At 44.2% G+C, this 15,776-nt stretch overlaps 4 non-coding genes across 4 annotated transcripts; all 4 read left to right on the top strand.

Annotated features, from left to right (window-relative positions):
• Positions 1-5,529: 5,529 nt before the first annotated feature.
• trnav-aac (transfer RNA valine (anticodon AAC)) lies at positions 5,530-5,602 on the top strand. The gene has a single exon. It is a non-coding gene; the product is annotated as a tRNA-Val (tRNA).
• Positions 5,603-6,203: 601 nt separating this feature from the next.
• trnav-cac (transfer RNA valine (anticodon CAC)) lies at positions 6,204-6,276 on the top strand. Its single transcript has one exon. It is a non-coding gene; the product is annotated as a tRNA-Val (tRNA).
• Positions 6,277-6,817: 541 nt separating this feature from the next.
• Positions 6,818-6,890, top strand: trnav-aac (transfer RNA valine (anticodon AAC)). Its single transcript has one exon. It is a non-coding gene; the product is annotated as a tRNA-Val (tRNA).
• Positions 6,891-8,425: 1,535 nt separating this feature from the next.
• On the top strand, positions 8,426-8,498 carry trnav-cac (transfer RNA valine (anticodon CAC)). Its single transcript has one exon. It is a non-coding gene; the product is annotated as a tRNA-Val (tRNA).
• Positions 8,499-15,776: the final 7,278 nt, after the last annotated feature.

Genomic DNA, 15,776 nt, shown 5'->3' with positions numbered 1-15,776 from the left:
TTGACTAATGAGCCGATCTCCCAGGGTCACATCCACCTGTGAAAACATGGTGGCCACCGGGTAATTGATGACCCCAGCGTTGGTCGTCTTCTCGATTGCATCGCCATCCTAATCAGTCACTTTTCAGTTCATTAAAATAAATGTGTTATTCAAATCAATATAATCCTCGCCATTGCCAGCTATAAAAAACTCCAGAGGGGCCGTGTCTGAAATTGCAGAAAGAGGGGGAATCTCTACATATATGATCTTATCTATACTCGTTTGAGTGTATGGAACTGTAAACAGATCCAGTTCTGATTTGACGCATTCTTCCGATAGACTGTGGACAAAAGACATGTTTAAAAGATGTATCCTGAGGCTCTATTTTTCTTTCTTTGAGACTTTCTTTTTGCAGGTTTTTTCTTGTGCTGCTTCCTTCTCCGAGTGTTTCCACAATATGTTGGAGAATGAGAGATTCTTCGTTTTTTGTTAGCCACAGATCATCGTCGCCCTGGTGGACACATGCTGTTTCTTCTTTTACCCCCCCTCCTCGCCATTACCATGAGACCCGAACCCTCCTGATGCTCATGGCTAGCTGCCCGGTTCATAACATTGGTGAACACGTCACTAACAATATTTTTAGCCGCTGATTTCAAGTGGGGTCTGGCTATAGCAAAGCCTCTCTTAAGCAGGGGTACGGCCATTCTAAAGAGACCACGAAAGAGTCCTCCTAGACCGGCGCCATACATTGTGGGGGCTCCTACAAAACCGGGCAAGCCGTTCCATCTTGCATCTTGTAATAATCCACATAGGCGCTAGGATCTACATAACCCCTCGAGGTAGCCATTTTAATAATGTACACACTGTTTCAGGGGTCGAAAATGTAGTTTGACATTAACTTTACCGAAGCGGAAGGGTACGTTGATATTCTGATCCGATTTTACTTCGATCGTGATGTTGTCAAAGTGGGTCTTTGAGACTGGTACGTAGTGTGGCTTGTCATAAGTAATTGTGACCATGTCATTGCTTTTACCTTTAATAAGTACATTTCTCAAAAGGGGGACATAACTATCCCCAACCCTCTGGTGGGTTATGATATCCGTATACACATAAAGAGTGTTAAAGCCGCCACACCACTTCTGAGAACCTGCTCTCTGTGTCAGAATAGAACCCTAATATACGCCCCAGTTGGCCGCTGGTTTGAATGCTAATACCTGGTAACACCTTGTACACTCTGTTTTTAATAGGGTTGTAATATAGCTTGATGTTGGGGGTGCCTTCTGAGAACTGTTTATGCATCTCATCTAATATTTTATCCACATTGTCATAATAACCTCCTTGTATCGTGAATGTCCATTGACTCTTTTTAACATCATCAAAAATGGCGAAGGTGGCATCCTTATCTTGTAAAACAGCCCAAGTGTAAGGATACTGTATTTCCGCCAACCCCACTTCCCACAACCCCCTTAGATCTATAGATTTTCCAAATTGTACCGTGTAACTGGATATTTCATTTTTAGGGTATATATCGAGAGAGGCGTTACTGGGTAGAGTCACGTAGAAGCCTCCTGATTCCATCTTGAGTATCGAAAGTAATGCCCCCAACACACCCGCGGGCTTGTTGTTATAAGGATTGAATATCGCAAACCTGTTGTTCCGGGACCCAACTATTGAACTTTTCAGGCCATCCAAGCCATTTCACCAACACATATTTTTTCCGGTTCTGGGTTTTTTCAGCTAATATCTTTTCAACTCTGTATACACTGTCTTTACCCACAATAATTTTTTGTAACTCGGCTTCGTAAAACGTTCCTTCTATATCCTCCCCGTCATAGTCTTTTAACCGGTACACGGGGGGGTCTCTAGCCAACTGTTCGGTAACTGTAAAATATTCGTCAGAAAATGTTTGTTCATAACCTTTGGCAAAAGTACTCCTTAGCTTTGAAACGCGAACCACATCACCGATGTTGAACTTATAAGTAGTTTTTCCCTTCTTAATAAATGGTCCGTATAATTTTGTATAGACCTGAAAAGAATTACTTTGATCAACATCTATAGACTTCATTTTAATACTGGTGTGATACCCTTGGTTGTAAGCATCAATAAAATCCTGAACTTTATCAAAATACTTGAACGTGTTGACCGCTGTAAAATATCTCCACATTTTGGTCTTTATGGTGCGGTTAAACCTCTCCACTACCGATGCTTTAAGCTCATTTCCGGTGGTGAAATGATGTATTTTGTGTCTCTTCAGTAGATTCTGAAATTCTCTGTTGAGAAACTCTTTTCCTTAATCAGTCTGCAGTTTTTTAGGACATCGACCCTGGGACAATATATCCTCAAAGGCCCTTGTCACCGCCCAACCTGTTTTATTATGTAGAATTCGAGCCCAGGCATATTTTGATTACACATCGATACACATCAACATCAATTTGTGACCATTGTTATGTTTTGATAAATTTGACATATCGACTAGATCCATTTGCCATTGTGAGTCTATGTCAGTTGCATATACGCGGTTTCTTTTAAACTTAATCCTGAGAGGTTTATGAAAGGTATAGGCGTCTTGTTCCCGTAACCATTCTGAAACAACCACAACATTAACCTTCACTCCGGCCTCAGCGAGTCCTCTTTGAAAACCCTTCTTACCCGCCAAACCCCCAATCTTGGCTGGGTTGTAGTATAGTTCCTGCATTTGGGGAGCTTGCCGAGTCATTCTGTCAAATAACCACACAGACCCACACTATGCGCAAAGTTTTTATACAAGGTTTTTTATTCAACTTCAGGAGAGCAGATACCCCTTTTTAGACATTTGAGAAAAGTATAACATACACAACAATTTTTTCTACGGTCCAGACAAAAAGAAATCAGATGATTGGTTACTTGATCTATATCAACAAATATACCTGTTTCTTTATCTTGTAGGCACACACCTCAGTTACATATGTAAATAAAACAACAATATGACCTATTTTAAAAGTAAACAGAGGTGTATTAAACATGCTCAGTAAAAGGTCATACAGATGTTGATGAAATGGCCTAATATCATTCTTGGCCCCCTTGAGCGCTTCATCCCAGTGTTCGTACCCCCCGGTCTTTGTTACAGCAGCCATTAACTTTTCCAGGTTTGAAAGTTGATCCTCATCGATGGTTAAATCTGTAGAGAAAAGGCTCGCGTTGGCTACTTTTCTGTCAAGCACATGGTGTAATAGCGCTCTCAGGTTAGCTGCAGAGTGTTGATGACAGAACCAGTTGCAGAAGCAGTCCAGAACATTCCCCATGTTCAAAGTCCCTTAGTTCAGGTCAGAGTCTGAATCAGTGGCGTAGATGTCGAATTCTTCGTCGCTGCCCCCAGCTTTAACTTCTTTACGGAAGAAATAAGCTTTTAGCTTGCCAGCGGTTTTTCTACTCGGCTCATCCAGGTCATTGAGCAGCTGCCCAAGTTTCTCTATTATAAACGGCTCCTTTTTCAGCTCCAGCAAAATCTCATCTATGATTTTCTGGACTTGTCCCGCAGTGACATGTATGTGGGAGTAAGACAGCGCCTTGATTAGTGCCGGTTTCAGCCACGGTTTGTTGAGTCTTCTGTAAAACACGTTGAAATAGAACAGGAAATAGTAACGGTCTGGTTCAAACAAACAACTGTGTCTCAACTGACTGGGGTGATTCACTTCACACCCCCGACAGACTTCTTTCAGAGCTCGGTCGATGAGAGCACTCAGAATATACACCAGGGTGCTTTTAACCACTCTGCTTACTTGGTCACATACCCCGGGCATAAATCCTGCGTCTTCATCATGCCTCCGGGACAGTCCGATGCTCATTGGGTCGCCTGGTGGTTTGTGGGGTGTTTCTACATCCATTGGACTGACCCCCTCCTGAGACGCACAGACGGTAGACAGTTCGGCAAAATCAAGGCCCTCCATGAGCTCCAGAGGCTGGGGATCCCCGAGACTCATTTGGACATCCATCGCACCGCATGTTGTTTCATCCTGAGGGACCGGGGTCTGAGGTCTTGGAGAGTAACCGCAGTCAGAGGGTTCCGGAGTGTATACAAAATCTGGGGAATAGAACCAGGGGTGATCCCGGGTTTGAAGAGGCCTGTAGAGCCTGTCGACGTCCGCAGCTTTCGGGTAAGACATTCTCTTTAATTTTAAACCATGAATGAATTGTTGTGCCTTTTATCCTATCTCTTCACTACGTCACGACACACCGCCCTCTTAGAAGAGAGTAGCCCCTGAGCCGTCAGACCCCCCTTCAAAACCCCACACGTCGTCTGTTTTATCATCGTCGTCGTCATTCAAGGGGGATATATAATCCATAATCCAGCATATTCTCCTTCTAACCAAATCCAGTTGCGAACATTTGGTCAAGATGTCAAAACCATCATTTATACAGTTTATGACCTCTTTCAAGAACGGCCAGTCCACGGCGTCAAACATAATTTCAGTAACCTGTTTTTCTGGATCCTCCACACCCCTTTCAATAGGGTTTGTAATCAGGGTACTGCTAAACAAAATCTTACGATCTGTAGTTAGAGATAGACTCTTCACCACTCTACCGTAGTTCTGCAAGCTTTCCCATTCACACCTTTCAAAACCCTGAGTCGGAGACTCCATTTCGCATTCTCTTGGACCCTCTTGCAAGCCTTCTAGAGTCTTATCCACAAGCCCCAGATATTTCCAGGCCATCACCTTCAACCAGTCCTCATAAGAGTATTCAATTACCGTCTCAAAAGGTTCCAACGTACCCTCCTTCTCTCCCAAAGCAAAAAGCTCCACTCCAACATAGCCGGGATCCCTTTTAAAGCGGTAACCCTGTCGAGCCCCGCAGAACAACACCCAGGAGCGTTCAATCTTCAAATTGGTGAGTACAGGAACCCTTGCCCGGGATTGTTTCTTGCGGGGTTTCATGTTGATGTCGCTGGACATGTTGAAGAAGCGGGATGTTTCAGAAGCTGAGAATTAAAGAGGTATTGCCTAAAAGAAGCGCGGGTTCTTAAATAGAGAGGAGAGTTTCGGGGCGTTGCCTTCAGAGGGGTGGGGGTATTTATGGGTGGCCTTGTTGTTCAGGGTTTTATGGGTGTACACTTTCTGACGGATATGACGTAGGAATAATTAAGGAAATAACTCTACCTAAAATCACGCCCCCCAATTATGACTTAGGAATATTAATAAGCTTAGGGCATACGTCATAACAAAATAGGCCGCGCCCAAAAAACCCTACTATCTACTCTTATGTAGTTGAAGGCGCAGTATAGCTCTGATAGTCTGGTGGTGACGGAAGACCACCAGCCGTTTGAACAAGCCATTCAGCATCACCTTGTTGGGTTAAGTGCAGGCACTGTCAGAGCGCAGGGCGTCCTGCCTTTGAAAGAGTTTCCGAAGTGTCCTGATGTGCCCTTTTGCAATGCCAAACAGGTCAGTGAAAATGGCATCCTTTCGCGGCACTTCAGACGCCATCTCATAGCCAAGCCGACCTGAAACGCCTGAGCACGTTTTACCAGCAGGCTTCAACGGTAACCGTTCGAAGCAAGAGGCAGCGGTGTCAGTTTCCGTAGTGTAACGGTTATCACGTTTGCCTAACGCGCGAAAGGTCCCTGGTTCGAAACCGGGCGGAAACAGCCTGCTGTGGGCCGGTCCTTTTCATCCTGCTTGCCCTCGTGGTTCCCCGGAGGCGGTGGGTGGTTTTTCTTCGTTGGAGTGCCCGAAATCGGTGCACTCACAGCGTCCGTCCGTCGACAGGTTGAAATTGTAAGTGCTGGTGTAGGCACTTTTAATTAAAATCTGATGATGATGATGATGATGTTGTTGTTCTTGTTCTTTTGTTGCTGTTGTTTTTGTTGTTGTTCTTGTTGTTCTTGTTGTCGTCGTGGTCGCCGTCATTATTATTGTTAAAGTAAAGCAGTAGTTAGATTTGTTGCTACCGTAAGGTGTAGAAGGCACAATAGCTCTGTGAATGTCTGATGGTGGCAAAAGACGAGCAGCAGCTGTTTGAACAAGCCATTGAGCATCACCTTGTTGGGGTAAGTGTAAGTCTTGTCATAGCTCAGGGCGTTCTTCCTTTGAAAGAGTTTCCAAAGTGTCCTGATGTGCCCTTGAGCAATGCAAAATAGGTCAGTGAAAATAGAAACCTTTATCTCACAGGCTGGCCCACAGGAAATGCCTGTGCGCGTTTTACCAGCCTACTTCAATGGGAGCCATTCGAAACGCCAGGATGGGTTGGTTTCCGTAGTGTAGTGGCTATCACATTCGCCTCACATGCGAATGGTCCCCGGTTCGAAACCGGGCGGAAACAACCCGCGGTGCACGCGTGCCAGTACCGTGTTACCCGTCCTCATCTCCCTGCCCCAAGGCCGGCCGTCGTTTTCTCTTCCTCGGAGTGGCAAGAAATCCTGACCTTGAGAAGAAATGATCGCAAAAGGGTAGCTTTGCGAGGCGCTGGAACTGACACTTTTAAAATCGATACATGTTGTTGCTGTTACTATACGACCGTAGCAGGATCGGCGACATTGCTGTTACTCTTATGTAGTTGAAGGCGCAGTATAGCTCTGATAGTCTGGTGGTGACGGAAGACCACCAGCCGTTTGAACAAGCCATTCAGCATCACCTTGTTGGGCTAAGTGCAGGCACTGTCAGAGCGCAGGGCGTCCTGCCTTTGAATGAGTTTCCGAAGTGTCCTGATGTGCCCTTTAGCAATGCCAAACAGGTCTGTGAAAATGGCATCCTTTCACGGCACTTCAGACGCCATCTCACAGTCTAGCCGACCTGAAATGCCTGAGCCCGTTCTACCAGCAGGCTTCAACGGTAACCGTTTGAAGCAAGACGCGGCGGTGTCAGTTTCCGTATTGTAGCGGTTATCACGTTCGCTTAACACGCGAAAGGTCCCCGGTTCGAAACCGGGCGGAAACAGCCTGCTGTGGGCCGGCCCTTTTCGTCCTGTTTGCCCTCGTGGTTCCCCGGAGGCGGTGGGTAGCTTTTCTTCATTGGAGTGCCCGAAATCGGTGCACTCACAGCGTCCGTCCGTCGACAGGTTGAAATTGTAAACGCTGGTGTAGCCACTTTTAATTAAAATCTGATGATAATGATGATGATGATGTTGTTGTTCTTGTTGTTGTTCTTGTTGTCGTCGTAGTCGCCGTCATTACTAATGTTAAAGTAAAGCAGTAGTTAGATTTGTTGCTACCGTAAGGTGCAGAAGGCACAATAGCTCTGTGATTGTCTGATGGTGGCACAAGACGAGCAGCAGCTGTTTGAACATGCCATTGAGCATCACCTTGTTGGGGTAAGTGTAAGTCTTGTCATTGCTCAGGGCGTTCTTCCTTTGAAAGAGTTTCCAAAGTGTCCTGATGTGCCCTTGAGCAATGCAAAATAGGTCAGTGAAAATAGAAACCTTTATCTCACAGGCTGGCCCACGGGAAACGCCTGTGTACGTTTTACCAGCCGGCTTCGATAGGAGTTATTCGAAACACCAGGACGGGTTGGTTTGCGTAGTGTAGTGGCTATCACGTTCGCTTCACACGCGTAAGGTCCCCGGTTCGAAACCGGGTGGAAACAACCCGCGGTGCACGCGTGCCAGTGCCGTGTTACCCGTCCCCCATCTCTCTGCCCCAAGGGTGGCTGTCGTTTTCTCTTCCTCTGAGTGTCAAGAAATCCTGACCTTGAGAACAAACGATCGCAGAAGGGTAGCTTTGCGAGGCGCTGGAACTGACACTTTTAAAATCGATACATGTTGTTGCTGTTACAATTCGACCGTAGCAGGATCGGCGACATTGCAGTTACTCTTATGTAGTTGAAGGCGCAGTATAGCTCTGATAGTCTGGTGGTGACGGAAGACCACCAGCCGTTTGAACAAGCCATTCAGCATCACCTTGTTGGGTTAAGTGCAGGCACTGTCTGAGCGCAGGGCGTCCTGCCTTTGAAAGAGTTTCCGAAGTGTCCCGAAATCGGTGCACTCAGAGCGTCCGTCCGTCGACAGGTTGAAATTGTTAACACTGGTGTAGCCACTTTTAATTAAAATCTGATGATGATGTTGTTGTTCTTGTTCTTGTTGTTGTTGTTGTTCTTGTTTTTCTTGTTGTTCTTGTTGTCGTCGTGGTCGCCGTCATTATTATTGTTAAAGTAAAGCAGTAGTTAGATTTGTAGCTACCGTAAGGTGTAGAAGGCACAATAGCTCTGTGATTGTCTGATGGTGGCACAAGACGAGCAGCAGCTGTTTGAACAAGCCATTGAGCATCACCTTGTTGGTGTAAGTGTAAGTCTTGTCATAGCTCAGGGCGTTCTTCCTTTGAAAGAGTTTCCAAAGTGTCCTGATGTGCCCTTGAGCAATGCAAAATAGGTCAGTGAAAATAGAAACCTTTATCTCACAGGCTGGCCCACGGGAAACGCCTGTGTGTGTTTTACCAGCCGGCTTCGATGGGAGCCATTCGAAACACCAGGACGGGGCGGTTTCCGTAGTGTAGTGGCTATCACGTTCGCCTCACACGTGAAAGGTCCCCGGTTCGAAACCGGGTGGAAACAACCCGCGGTGCACATGTGCCAGTGCCGTGTTACCCGTCCCCATCTCTCTGCCCCAAGGCTGGCTGTAGTTTTCTCTTCCTCGGAGTGGCAAGAAATCCTGACCTTGAGAACAAACGATCGCAGAAGGGTAGCTTTGCGAGGCGCTGGAACTGACACTTTTAAAATCGATACATGTTGTTGCTGTTACAATACGACCGTAGCAGGATCGGCGACATTGCTGTTACTCTTATGAGTAGATGGTAGAGTTTTATGGGCGCGGCCTATTTTGTTATGACGTATGCCCTAAGCTTATTAATATTCCTACGTCATAATTGGGGGGCGTGATTTTAGGTAGAGTTATTTCCTTAATTATTCCTACGTCATATCCGTCAGAAAGTGTACACCCATAAAACCCTGAACAACAAGGCCGCCCATAACCTGTTGTTCTTGTTGTTCTTGTTGGTCAACTGTAGAGTGTGAATGGGTCGGCTCTTCCTGTAGTGTTTGGGGGTCTTTTTTAAATATACATGTAATGGTTTAGTAAATCTAAACCGTTATAAGATCAACAAGTTCTGTTGTCTGTAATGGTCCCAGGTCTTAACAATGCCAGTTTTGAATAGTGCGTTTATCATATTCACACTGTCTCTGTCTGTCTCTCTCTCTCTCTCGCCCAATCATTTTATAAGATCAACAAGTTCTGTTGTCTGTTATGATCCCAGGTCCTAACAATGCCTGTTTTGCATAGGGTACTTATGTTATCCACACTGTATCTGGCTCTGTCTCTCCCCTCAAATTTAATTAAAAATAAAATTAAAAAAGAGGGTGTGTGTGTGGGTGTTTGTGTGTATAGGTTAATTGTTTTTGTAAAAAAAAAAAAAAAAAAAGCTGTGGTTATATTTTATCTCTCACATAATGTGTTCAGTCGTTTTACTTAAATACATTCTAGGGTCTTAAAGCTCATAGGAGTTAGACTTAAGATAAGGATATGCTTTTAAGGTATTTTAGCAGTCTCAATCCCTGATGATAAGGAATCGTTTAAAAAATAAAAACAACTGATCACTCAATGCTAAATAGATCACAACACTCAAGGCTAAATCACTCACACCATGGGGGGCGGGGGTGGGCTCAGACAACAGTAGGTATGGCGTGTGGTATCAAAACATTCAGAATACTTTTAACCTATATAATTTATAAGCTTTGTAAAATAAACCCAAATATCTCTTTTGCGGGGATAAACGCTGTTCTGAGTAGTTTGTGACTTGTTTAATACCAAACAAAGCATCGCTATTAAAAAAAAAAAAAAAAATCACTGTAAAAGCGCTAGTTATTTTAGATCTTTATAGTTATTTTCTTGGCTCAGGTTGTTTTTTAGTGCTTATAAAGGCCTGAAATATTCTTAGTGGTTTGTTGACTATAGGTCTTGATGCTTAAAAATGTTTTTTTGAGAGACCTAAAGGTTCTAATAAAAGTTTAGAGTAGAGAGGAAGAGATCGTCTCCATCTTGGTTTCTATTTGAAATTTGATGCAGTGTCATTTTATTGGTTGGTTTTGATATGTTAATTGGTAACAGGGCGGCACAAAGGCCAGACCAGAACAATGCCTTACAAGCAGATCCGGCATGTGGCCATCAGTATAAGTATGAAGGTCTGGTCTTCAGCTCGACAGACTCATACTGACCTTTCGATTTAAGTCTAAAGATCAACAATGTCCGGAAACAACATCAGCGACTTCGATTTAAACGAGTTTTTAGGCAAGTCTTCAGATTATTTTCATTGACTCAGAGCGTGTTGTGTGCATGTATTGTAAATAAGGCTATAACATTTGTTTTAAGTTCTGTAAAATTATTTTTCAGCCAGTCAACAGGAGTTAATTCCCAACGCTGAGGAGATCATCTGGAACAACGACGGTAAGATTTTTGTGTTTGCGCTCATGGGTTCTTATGTATGGGTGTGTGTGGTTTTGAAGCGGCTCATTAGAGTTATGAAAACGTTTTAATATATATTAATGCCGGTCTCTTTAATTACACAGAAACTATCGAAAGGCCTGTGATTAATGTCTCGACCAAGAGAAGTGGTTGTCCCTAGACAGGCTGTCTGCCGACCGGGTAAGAACTAAACCCCTGTTTGTTTGTATAACGTTTCTGTAAGATGTTTGAGTCCAGTTTTGTTAATTTTAAAAAAATTATCCTGTCTAACAGTATTAAGAAACGTGGTTCGAGACAACGAAAGGCCTTCCACATCGAGGGCTTGTTTCGTTTTACCTTCGAGAACCGTAACCTTTCAAGAATCTGAAAGGCTGTCAGCCCCGGTATCTGATAGCTGTGAGTATATGTCTGCAGCCTGTAAGAGGTTAAATCTTTTTATAAAGCGGTGTGGTTAAAGGTTAAACATGTCTCTTACCTTCACAGCGGTGCAAAAAGCTAAACCAGCCGAAAAACATAAGAAACGATTATTCTGTGGAGGTAAGTAAGATCTTTCAAACTTTAATGTTTTTAAAAGGGCTTTGTTTGCACGTTGAGGGCTAATATTTAAGCGATGGGTGACCGTTTCCTGTAGGGCGGGGGGTTCTGGGAAAGATCTTTAGAAGTCCGGACAGATCTAGGCTTGTTTCTGGGGAACGTGTTTAGAAATGACCGATTGTCGTACCGTCTGGTTAGGAAGTAAAGCCGTCCGAAAGGGTTTAGTAAGTTGTTTGGCTTATCTCCCGCTATTATACTTCTGTTTTAAAGTGGTTGTAGGAAAAGGCTTGAAGGTGTTCATTGTATTTAATATTTAAACAGATCGTGAAAACGTTTGTGAAACAGGAAGTCCCGGGATCAGGAAGCGTTAACACTTGGAAGGTTCGTTTAAAAATGAAATGTTGTTGTGTGTGTGTGTGTTTTATTAACAATATTACAGTTTTTAAAGAAACATTTAAGAAACAGTTTATTTACAGCGGCTTCTCTGTTTTACATTTATTATCAAGTCCTAATAAATATATTGTCTGTAAATAATAAGGCGTTGTAGTGAATGTCTAAGGCTATTTTCAAAGGTCTAAAAAAGCTAAAGGTTTTGAATGTCCTGGACATGTTGTTTTAAGTTTGATTTCTGTCGCCGTTTAAAGATGTAAATGTAATGTATATTTTTATTCTTCCCAAGACTCTTCTGTGGATGAGCTATTGAGGACAATTACCCCGTCTAAGTGGGATCAAACATCTTCCCCGGTGAGATCACCGAGAGGATCCCCCACGGTGGTCTTGGAGACCCCCCAACATCTACTCAGGCCACAGCCTTCTGGGGGTAATTCAACACCCCAGATTCAGCCCGCCGCATTGTCGGGCGGAACAAATACAGGCATCCAACAACCTCAGGGGTCGCCGTCAGTCAGGGCTGACACACCACCCAACGACGGCCTGGTTTCAACATCGTCCCCCCAGACCCGTTTCTTGGCTACAGAAACGCTGAACAGTACCCCGCGCTTGGCCAGGGTGTCACCGCAAAGGCCTTCTTGGTCTCCGTCCATGAGTATACGCTCGCTCCCTGCCTCCTTCGACCGAGATTTACCGGAGCGACCATCCTTTGAAGCTGAGCCAGGCCACCAGCCCCCGGAGCTACTTACTGAAGGTCGGCATGAGTTGCAACATACTTTGTTACAAAATCAAAGACTTGTGTTAGTGGGGCAAAACCTGCTGATAGAGAGCCAAAACACCCTTATTAATACCCTTACTAACGAATTGTACCGTATTTAATGTTTTAATAGACACAAAACGCCTTACTATTGTGGGTTGTTGGAAAAATAAAAAATAAATTAAAAAATGTCCTGACTTGGTAAAAGAACTCACAAACTAAAGGATTATGAACAAGCTAGGGCCCCAAAAAGACCTTCCCGAGAGAACATCCCCGGCCCTGTTGTGAACTCCTCTGATGTCCCAATGAACCTGGAACTATTACAAATGATAAATGATTTAAATAACCCCCAATTACCACCGATAGAATGTGAATTAACAGACTTACCGGTGAACCCCGACCTGTTACAGATGGTCAATGATCTAAATAACCACCTCCCACCGGTAGCGCTTATAGAGGTTCACCCCCTAGTTCACCCCGATTTGTTTGAAATGGTGGAGGCTTTGGAGGAGCTACCCCTACCAAATTCTGCCCCTATTATAAATGATTTGAGACAATTAGAACACAGGATGGCGGCAGAAGCAGCCATCACTATAGAGGAGGGTCTTGACATTAACCGGTTGGATATCTTTGAAGGACTTTTACAGGCTTTAAATGAGCCTACTCAAAAAGGGGGTTTTGTAGATGTCAGCAGTGGGGGTGTTCGGAATGTGGAGGGTTCTGAGACTGATAAGGCTGTGGAGGACATGCTCTGTGAGAATGTAGGGGGTGAAGGCTTTGTTCAAAATGATGATGTGTCCAAGAGTACCTGTGATCCCGTGATTATAGATAGACCGGCCTATAACAATTTTGAAATGATTCAGCGTTTTAATTTTGCAGAACTTTTAAATTGTGACAATTATGCAGAAATATTTGTCAACATACACGAGGCCTTGCAGAAAATGCTTGAACAGGTTGCTGAAAGGGTCAGACCTCGAGATGTTGTACAGTTAGAACTCAGAGGGGATGATTTGTTTAGCAACCTATCTGTAATGCTGAGTGGAGATAATTTAGACGTCTGGCTAAAATTGAAGCGTTATTGCAAAGTAACGCAGCCATCATAGCTGATGAAAGTCTGTCTCTGGTAATGAATGTGGTTCGTAACCCTGAGGGTGGGGCGCTTAGAAGACTGTCGAAATGCTTGAAGAACGACATAATTAGGACCAAGCTCAGGCAATTAGTGGTGAGTTCCAGTGGGGACAATAAGCTCTGTTTTGCTTACAGTTTAATAAAACTACTCACCCCCGACATGCCTGAACCCCAAGCTCTGCAAGAGGCTTTAATGCTTCATCAGAGGGCCGGCTTAAACTCTCAACAGATGGTTGCCTTTTCAGACATCACCAAGTTTGAGGAGTTGTTGTCTTTAAAAATTGTTGTGTGGTACCGTTGTGAGGTAAAGGAAGTATTTGTGAAATTTCAGACACATCCTGAAACCCATACACAGACACTGTTTCTCTTCCTAAGTGATAGTCATTACTTTGGAATAAAGAGTTTGACGGCTTTTTTGGGTTGTTCGTATGTTTGTCATTGTTGTTATAAGGCCTTCAATGATAAGCTTAAGCACCGCTGTGACGGTTACTGTAACGTCTGATTCAATCCGCAATGTTGTAAGGGTTTGGCCCCTACCATCCGATGAAAAGATTGCTTAAGGATTTGTCTCTCTGCGTTCTGTTTTTCCGAGCATAAGGTACAGAGGGCCGCTTCTGAGGGGGTTAAAAAACTGAGTTATTGTGATCAAACTAAATATTGCCCGCAGTGTTGCCTCCAGTACCGTTTTCATGAGGTTAAACCACACAAATGTCTGGAGCCGAGATGCAGGATCTGTAATGCTGATTTAACCCCGGGGTCCGAACACCAGTGCTTTATTCAGCCGGTTAAAAAGGAGCCGCCGCACAATTATAATTAATTATATACACTGTATTGACATGTTGGATCGTGAGTGGTCAGCTAGCGGTGAGAGTTGTGTCAGGGATTTCTTTACGCGGTATCGCGGTCCAAAATACCTCAATTACACATTTATTGCCCACAATGCTAAGGGTTATGATTCTTACATTTTGATGAAGTATCTGGTGGAAAATGGGGTGACCCCAAAAATAATAGCTCAGGGTAGCAAGATCATGTGTTTCACCGACGAAGCTTTCAACTAACGTTACATAGACTCGTTAAATTTCCTCCCCATGAAATGGAGCGCTTTGCCTAAGGCTCTGGGTTTTGAGGCTCAGAAGAAAGGTTGGTTCTGCCATTTTTTTAATACTAAGGACACTCAAAATTATCGAGGGTCCTACCCGCCCGCCTCTTATTATGGGGTTGTTACTATGATGTCTCATGAGAGGGAGGAATTCTTTAAATGGTACAATACGGTTAAGGGAGGTGTTTTTGATTTCCGAGAAGAGATGGCCGCTTATTGTAAAAATGATGTGGTGATCCTTAAAGAAGCCTGTGTGCGTTTCTGCGCCGAGGTTATCAACACATCGGGTCTCGACCCTTTGCAAAGTGTGACCATAGCGTCTCTCTGCATGAAAATGTATCGGTCCAATTTCTTGCAGAAAAACACTATAGCGGTCACCACTTCTGACAACTATCGTGCTAGACAAAAGAACTTTTCGACTGTCTCCATACAGTGGCTGGAATACCTGAGTGCCCGGGATAACATCTTCATCAGACATGCTTTAAATCAAGGGGAAGTCAAAATGGGGCCTTACTACTTAGACGGTTTTAGCGACGTGTTCGGGCGGCGTACCGCTTATGAGTTTGCTGGTTGTATTTACCATGGCTGTCCTCAGTGCTTCGACCCAAACACCTTTAACCCCGTAACACAAAAACTCTGCGGTGATATGTACTATGATTTCCAGGAACGAATTGAAACTTTAAAAAACACCTATGGTTTGAACGTGCTGGTGATTTGGGAACACGAGTGGACGACCCTGAAGCAACAGGATGCGGGGGTACAACGGTTTATGGAAACCTTGGACTTTCCTGAACGTCTAGAGCCCCGGGATGCGTTATTTGGGGGTCGTACCAACGCCCTCTGTTTACATTATGAGGTAAAGGAGGGTGAGAGAGTAGATTACTATGATTTCACCAGTCTGTACCCTTATGTCAACAAGACCAAAATGTACCCGGTGGGGCGTCCAACCATTGTTTATCGTGACTTTCTCGAAATCGGACATTACTTTGGTTTGATCAAAGTCACCATGTACCCTCCTCGCGAGCTGTTCTTACACGTGTTGCCTTACAGTTGTTCGGGAAAATTGATGTTCCCTCTGTGTAGAACGTGTGTGGAAACTGAAAATCAAACTACCTCTTGTCTGCACAGTGATGAAGAGAGAGCGCTGACGGGTGTCTGGTGTAGCATTGAGCTTGACAAGGCGGTGGAGAAAGGTTACAGAGTCGGTAAGGTGTATGAGGTTTGGCATTTTTCTGAAAAACCTGATACTCTTTTTGCTGATTACATTATGACCCATCTGAAAGGGAAACAGGAGGCATCGGGCTATCCCTCATGGTGTGTTGACTCCGCGGCCAAAGAGCGATAAGTTCAGCAATATTTTGAAAAGGAAGGGATCCGTCTAGAGCCGGGGAACATAACTGTAAACCCCGCCAAGAGACAAATGTCCAAACTGATTTTAAACAGTCTGTGGGGTAAGTTTGGGGAAAG

This window comes from Amia ocellicauda (assembly GCF_036373705.1).
Source record: "Amia ocellicauda isolate fAmiCal2 chromosome 11 unlocalized genomic scaffold, fAmiCal2.hap1 SUPER_11_unloc_2, whole genome shotgun sequence".
In the NCBI taxonomy this organism is placed as follows: domain Eukaryota; kingdom Metazoa; phylum Chordata; class Actinopteri; order Amiiformes; family Amiidae; genus Amia; species Amia ocellicauda.
This window is presented reverse-complemented; position numbering and strand designations above follow the sequence as displayed.